This window comes from Diabrotica virgifera, chromosome 10, assembly GCF_917563875.1.
Source record: "Diabrotica virgifera virgifera chromosome 10, PGI_DIABVI_V3a".
Taxonomy (NCBI): Eukaryota; Metazoa; Arthropoda; class Insecta; order Coleoptera; family Chrysomelidae; genus Diabrotica; species Diabrotica virgifera.
Window position 1 is genome coordinate 86,289,229 of NC_065452.1, and position 8,170 is coordinate 86,297,398.

The window sequence follows — 8,170 nt, forward strand, 5'->3', positions numbered from 1 at the left end:
TAATAAGTTGAGTTTCTCTCTTTTTAAAGAATGTGTTAACAATCGCCATATCCAATGCTGTTGCTAATTCTAGCATGTCATCTCCAGCTTCATTTCTAGTTCCAAAGCCTAATCCCCCATGTATTGTTTCATATCCTGTCTTGGCTTGGCCCACATGTGCATTGAAATCACCTCCTATTATAACTTTCTCCTCCGCTGGAATATCACTCAGTATGTCTCCCAATTGATCATAGAAAGCTCTTCTTTCATTCTCACCCAGACCTGTTTGAGGAGCATACACACACACAACATTCAATACCTCTTTATCAATTACAAATTTCACTGACATCATTCTATCACTCGTTCTTACAACTTCTACTACGTTATCTTTCATTTCACTATCAGCAATTATACCAACTCCATTTCTAGTGTTACTATTCCCTACATACCACAATTTATATCCATCACCTAGTTCTTTCGCCCTTTGTCCTTTCCACCTAGTTTCTTGAATACAAGCAATTTGAACTCTTCTTCGTTTGAGCGCATCCACTAACTCCAGACTCTTACCTGTAAGACTACCAAGATTCCAAGACCCTATCCTGATTTTTCTAACCTGTAATGGTGTTCCCCCTGAGATAGTCCTCACCCGGAGATCCGAATGGAGGCTCATTTTACTTCCGGAACATTTTACCTCAGGAGATGCCATCATTTCAGTATAAGTTTTTATTTCGTTTGGAGAAGGTCTTTTCATTATTATGGCCTGAAAAGATTTTTGGATATTTGATGCCTGAATGCCTTTTCTATCAGCACCATACCCTGCCCTGTCCTGCACGTTTAGCCAATACACCACCAATGCAACCAAAGTGCAGTATTACCCCACACCCGCCTGCATTTTTCTGTATAGGCCAGGATCCCTACTGTAAGGACTGCCCTATAAGCCAATGTATTGTTGCCCGTATCCCGCCACTAGGAGGCACGTACTTCATTCGGGATACATTCATATTTCAAAATTCATATTTTGTCTTTCTTTATCTTTAAAATGTTATAGTCATAACTAGAGCTCGGGAAATATGCAAAATACATATTAAGTTCATATTTGCATATTTTGGATAAACTTTAAAAGTGTATATGCATTTATTAAAAATGCATATTTTGAGTTATTTATGAAAAACCGCTTTAAAACATGCATTTTTTCACGAAAAATCAAAATCTTTGATCTTTGATAACTTAAAAAGTATTGATTTAAGTATTTTAATAACTTTATATATCAAATTTTCCTTAAAATTTGTCCCTCTATCCATTTGTGGGGTTATTTTTAACAAAGTAATTTTCACTCCCGAAAAGGGTGTGGCATCCACCCCCAGCGTAAAAGCGCAAGTTGGCACTATGTCACTCATGTTTATTGAGGTATCGTCTAACCATTCACCAATTTTCCTGAAAATTGATGGAGGTTGACCGAAATCGAAGGTTTTTGGATGTTGATTTTTAACTTCAGAGACGGCACTATAGAAAAAAAAATTGCAATTCAATAATCGAAATGCGCATATTTTGGAAGCTCATAAATTAGTAAACGGTATGTAGTCGCAAAATAATTAATTTTTTTAATTTTAAGTACAATAATTCTCTCTTAGGCCGGGAAAATGGGGAGGTTTTCTTGTGAAGGGGCTGTAAGCTCAATAATCGAAATGCGCGTATTTTGAAAGTTGATTCTTAGAATTTATACGCTATACGGATTATATCCTCGATATGATATATGTATTTTAATTTTTCTCTTGGGTTGAATCAAATAAAGGGTTGTTCGAGGGTTAAGGGGATAAGCTCCAAAATATAAACTATATTACTTCGAAAGCCCATAAATAGCTAGTAATTCCGCCGCAAAGATTAATTCAATATCTCTATTTTTAAGTAGTGGGAGGGGGCTGCGTTAACCCCCACAAAAATATTAATTTCCAACCCAGTGTAACGAGTCCGAAATTTTTAATCTACGGTGTATGAAAGCTCATAAATAGCTCGTAATTTAGCGCTATTTGTATCTCTAGTATATCTCTACAAGGTGGGGGGGCCAGTTCAACAGGGGTGAAGTAGAAAGAAGTTTTTCCGCGTATAAACAATTATTATCAGATATACGGCACAGTTTTTCTCTAGAAAATTTAGAAAAACATTTAATAATATATAGTTTTAACTTTAATAACAATATAATAAAGAATACTGATGATGCTGAATGCTGATGAATAGGAAGAATATATGAATATAATGATGTAAAAATTTCAATAAATATTTTTGTGATTTTGACATAAAATAAATTAAGTACTTTCAATACAAAGATTGCTGCGTTTTTATTTATATGCGTTAAATGCGTAAAACCATATTTTAGTGCATATTTCAACTGTTTTTTGTGCATATTTGCATGCATATTTTAGGGTTTTTTAAGTGGATATTTCCCGAGCTCTAGTCATAACCTAAAGAAATAAATATCCATTGGATCTCGTGCAACGAGATCTTTTCTCCCCAAATTAAATCAAATTTTGTCTACCTCATTATTAATTACGATAAAATTATAATGATAAAACATCCAGCAGAAATCAAAAAGGTTGAGATGAACTATATAAATCTTGCAGCAAAATGTAAAATAAATGTAAACAAGCAATTGGAAATTCACAAGGAAAAGTTTTCCTGTAGTTGGCTGTATACCATATTATACAAAAAACAGTAAAATCCTGTATAAAAGGTATATTTAAAATCCCTCAAATCATCCCCTTTGATGTGGCCTTTTTGAGGGATTTTAAATATACCTTTTATACAGGATTTTGCTGTTTTTTTTTAAGCAATTGGACTTTGTAAATCCTATGTTTGACTCAACGTGACCGGAAGTAGAACTAAAAGTCGACATTTAAACTATTCGTGTAACTGTACATCGATTGATAACTCTCTCTTGTCGTTTCTCCATTACTGAGGATCGTGATTTCTTTCAATATTCCTAACAATGTTTCTCCATTGGTCTCTATCTTCAGTTGCTCTAAGAGCTTCGCAGAATGAGTTTCCAGCTGAATTCTTGGTCGGACCATCTAGTTGGTGATTGTCCTCTGGATCTTCTCCCCGAAACGTTTCCAGAAACAATTAATCTCTCCAAACTGTCGTCACCTCTGCGAACCACGTGACCAAAGAATTGCAGTATTCGTTGCAGACATATTGTAGACAGCATTTTTTAATCTTGAGTTGGTTTAGAGTTTGTCCTATGAGCTGTCCAAGGTATGCGCAGTATTCTTCTCCAGCACCACATCTCAAAGGCATCAATTTTTGGCGCTCGCATGCGCGAAGAGTCCAAGTCTCTGCTCCGTATAGAAATATTAAGAATACAAGGGCATTAACCAGTCTCATCTTGATATTTTGAGAGATAGATGTCTTTCCAATTTTTAGTTAGGCGACTCATCGTATTTTTTGCCATACCAATACGTCTCCGAACTTCTGCTTCACAGTTACCATCTTTAGTTATACTAGACCTGAGATAGACAAAGGTGTTTACACTATCTGGTATTCTTGTAACATGTTAGTCAGTTGAATAGTGTCGAATCTGTCGACCACCATTATTTTTGTCTTAGCTTTATTGATTTTTAGACCAACTTTATTGTTTTCATTCTCAACTCTTCGCAGGAGATCAAACATTTCTTGCTCATTTGCTGCTATAAGTGTAGTGTCATCAGCAAATCTTAAATTGGAGATTTTCCTACCAGCTACTGTTACTCCACCGGCCCATCCTTCTAAAACCATCCTCATGACATGTTCACCATAAATATTAAATAAGTCAGGTGACAACACGCATCCTTGTCTAACACCTCTCTCGGTCTTGAGTTGGTTTGAGAACTTATGATCTAGTCGTACTGTCGCTATATTGAACCGGTACAGATTTTTAATAAGTGTCACCAGGTGCATTGGTGCGCCCATTTCTATTAAAATTGTCTACAGATTTATCCAGCTTACACAATCAAATGCCTTTTGGTAGTCAACGAAGCATATAATCATAGGTACTTGAAATAATTCTCTAGACTTTTCAATGAGTTGTCTCAGGTTCAGGATTTGTTCCCTTGTACCTTTACCCTTTACAAACCCCGCTTGTCCATGAGGAATTTGGTAATGTAGATAGGTTTTTAATCTGTTTTTGATGATGTGTAACAAGATTTTACTAGCATATGTTATTAGTGACAGTGTGCGGTAGTTTTCACATCTGGTAGTAGTTCCTTTTTTGTGTAGCGGGATATAAATTGAGGTAAACCAATCAGATGGCTATTTTCCTGAATTCCAAATGGCAACACAGATAGAATGAATGATATGTAATCCTTCGTCACCTAGTAACTGTAGTATTTCACATGGTATTGAATCAATGCCCGGGGGATTTATTTCTCTTTAGTGATTTAATTGCATCTTTGACTTCATCGACTAAAACAGTAGGTTTTCTAGGGTAGTCAGACGGCCACTGATTTTTCTGCTGATAGCTCGTTATGTTTATATAGCTCACCACAGTAGTTTCGCCATGTTTCCAATAGTTCGTCAGTATCGGTCTTTAGATTACCTTCCTTATCTATTACAGACCACGTTTGAGGTTTGTAATTACCGTTTGATCGTTTGTAGTCATCAATTGATAAACGACTTCACTAATTTTTGGTCATTTTTGTCATAACTTTTTAACTGGAAATGACATCAAAAACTGGGACTAAAAAATATTCGAGCTCGACTTTTCGATACACGTCGATTGATATAATATAACATATTATGTATTACATATTCTACTATTTCGGCGACTTTAAAACAGTACTTCCAGTTGAAACGCTGGAACCGAAAGTCAGAGGTCCAATTTCTCACCTTATTTGCCATCTTCGGTGTATGAACTCTCATTCTACACCTCAGACAGACATGGAAAATTCATGGTTTTTACCACTTTTTTAATGTTGTAAAATGGGCGAAAGCAACAAATCTCAATAAAAAAATGCATAAATTCAGAGATGAAGTTGCATCTGATAAAAACACTAAGCCAGAAAAAATCATAAAAGAACTCGAGATTTTGAATGATATGTACAGTCCCTGGCCAAATTATTAGACGCACTATAAGATTTTATAAAAAATGTTAATTATGAGGCGATACTACGTAGGTTTTTTGTATGTACCAGACACAATGTATGTTGTTTGGTTGTCCATTTAATTGTCTATATTTTATCACAAATAAAACAACATTATTATTGAACAAAAATATGTATTTATTGACCCTTGAAGGAAAACAAAAATAACGACAATTAAATGTTATTTTGTTGAGCCGCCTTTAGCCACTATTAGAGCTTTAATTCTACAGGTCTCGTAGTACAGGTTTGCAGTGATAGTATGCTGCGCATTGAAACCTCTTTACTCTGGGTATAGAGATTTTTGAAGAGAAGAACTGAATAAAGATGGGTAAAATAAATGATAAGAGATTTAAGACGACAAGAAGAGGGGCTTAGCTCAGGAGAAAAAAAAAATTAAAAGGGCAGAGAGACACTAAATCTCAAGTGAGTATTCGGGCTAGCTTCAATATACCGAATATTGGCTTTGGAGATATGAGAAGAAAATTTGGTAATGAAATGATAGTAACTAGGAAGAAAATGAGACTGTTAAAGGAAAATAGATCAGAATGCTAGAGATAAAATAATATCGAGTTACAACAAAGAAAGAAGAAGAAAAAAGGGCGCCAACTCGAACGAACAACTCGGCTCTCAGAACCAAGAAGTTGGACAGGTTCGAGATTTTGAAGTAACGAACAACGGGAACTCTATGACACTGGTTACAACCACCTGAAATACAAAATACTAAATACTGATCTTGTCTTGCTATGTTATATACTGGTAATACAGACTGAAATAAAACACCAACCTTAATACATACAAATATATTAATAACAAATGTTAAATACTAACAATTTACATATAACGCAACGTGATAACAGTGATAGTGGATGGGGAAAAGATCAAATAGGACCGCAAAGGCCACTTAACAAGCAATTATCCACTATCACTGGCCAAGCAAAGGTATTAAAATCAAAATCCAAAGCAAAAGTCCGTCAGAATAGCACTAAGTCCTTACAACTAAAAAGTTAGTAATTATTTCCTAAATTGAACTACGCTAGAGTGAGATCCACAACAAGAACGCTACGGTTACCAAAAATAATAAAGATCTCACCTAGCAAAAACACTAATAAATAAATATATAATGAGTTATATAAATGAGTTATATAAATGAGTGATATAAATGAGTTGTATAAATGAGTTGGTCAGTTACTCTTTATATACAATGTAAAAACCTACAAGACATATTCCCTATTTGAAATCCGCGACAAACCTTTAACGACCCCTTCCCTATCAAATTTTTAAGCTACAATTATTATTTATAATGATTATTGAACAAGACCTAATTTTATTTATTGGAAACTACTACTTATATTAAATCAAAAAAAAACCAACGACCTAAAACCCTATGTATCAAGAAATATGTACCTAGTTTACCTCAATTGTATGCATACAAGAAGTTTACAGTGCAAGCAACTATAGAGTACCCAAAATATGTAAATAATAAGATTAAACAACTTATCTTAACCACAAGTCCTATTTAAAAAGGTCCAGATAGGAATGAATTTCCTCTTGGCACGGCAAAAACTAGTGGGCTGCTGTGGTGATAAATCCAATCCTGGATGTTGTGAAATAGGTACTATCCAATCCAATCAAAAGTAACTCTAGGGGTAACCCATACCCTAGCTGCTTACAGTAACTGGCACATATTTATATGATGGCACATTAAATGATGATACAATCTATCTAAATTGACTAGGCTAAGTGTCTATGTGACAAGTAGCTACGGGACGGAATCTAAAATAAATTTTATCAATTTAATTACATTATTTATAACACTATGTGTAGACAGCACAGGGTCACTGCACTGGAAACCAAAACAAAAAAAAACTCAGGTTAGGTATACATATGTCATGTCAAACTGAAACTAACTCAAATCATCAAATCAGACATGGCAGGGACATGCGCATGACATGTCTGATATTCGTTAAAACTTTTTTATATTATTACCTCAAAAAAACCTAGAGCAAAAAGTCTAATGAGAAATTGGAATTTAACTTTAGCACTAAAACATATGGCCTTGACTGTTCCTTTGCAAATGGAAACGAATATCCTTACCGTAATATAACTTATAATGTGACATTTAAATTATTTCTTAACTGAAATTAATATCTACAGATAACGAACGAGATATCTAGGATGGTGAATTTGATTTTATAATGAAGAAATAAAGAGAAATATATCAATATACTCACTTGAGCAAAGCAACACATCGGCGGTATTATAACCTTTTTCCTTTCTTGTAAATAAGCCTCCAGATATAACTACTGCTTGATTATTATTAGTATGGGTTATTGGCTGATGTTCGAGGTCTTTAGTTATATAGTTTCCTTCCCAATTTTGCCCAAACTCCGTCACCTAAGTAATGACGATGTGTTGCCTCTTTGTGAGTTCGTGACCAACTAAACTAGAAATCGACAATCATCGATTTTCTTTCTATTGGCGCGCCTGTGCACCGAAAAATCGGTGTTGGATCTTCGCGGGCGTCACCCAAGGTTTTTGTAGAGGGGTATATTTTAATCCAATTTTAATTAAAGTAATTTAATTAGTAGCGTGATCGCTACAGCATAATTAAAGCTCTAATAGTGGCTAAAGGTGGCTCAACAAAATATTTAACATTTAATTGTCGCTATTTTTGTTTTTTTAAAGAGTCAATAAATACATATTTGTTAATTAATAATGATGATTAGTTTGTGATAAAAACTAGACAATTAAATGGACAACAAAATAATAGATATACATTGTGTCTGGTACATACAAAAAACCTATTTAGTATCACCTCATAATTACTTTTTTTTATAAAATCTTATAGTGCGTCTAATAATATGGCCAGGGACTGTATAATGTAACACTCCGCACACTAAAACGATTTCCGCATTGGAAATCGAAACATCAAAAACAAAAAAAAATACAATTTTAATTACAGCTCTTCTTCTTCTTCTTCTTCTTCTTCTTCTTCTTCTTCTTCTTCTTCTTCTTCTTCTTCTTCTTCAGCCTTAAGTTATCCAACTTTGGACATAGGCCTCCCCCAATTCAATTCAGTG

At 34.4% G+C, this 8,170-nt stretch overlaps 1 long non-coding RNA gene across 1 annotated transcript; it reads right to left on the reverse strand.

The window, feature by feature from the left end:
- Nucleotides 1-5,875: 5,875 nt before the first annotated feature.
- On the reverse strand, nt 5,876-7,684 carry LOC126893420 (uncharacterized). The gene is made up of 2 exons (XR_007701174.1): nt 7,322-7,684; nt 5,876-6,863 (listed from the first exon to the last, which is right to left on the reverse strand). It is a non-coding gene; the product is annotated as an uncharacterized LOC126893420 (long non-coding RNA).
- Nucleotides 7,685-8,170: the final 486 nt, after the last annotated feature.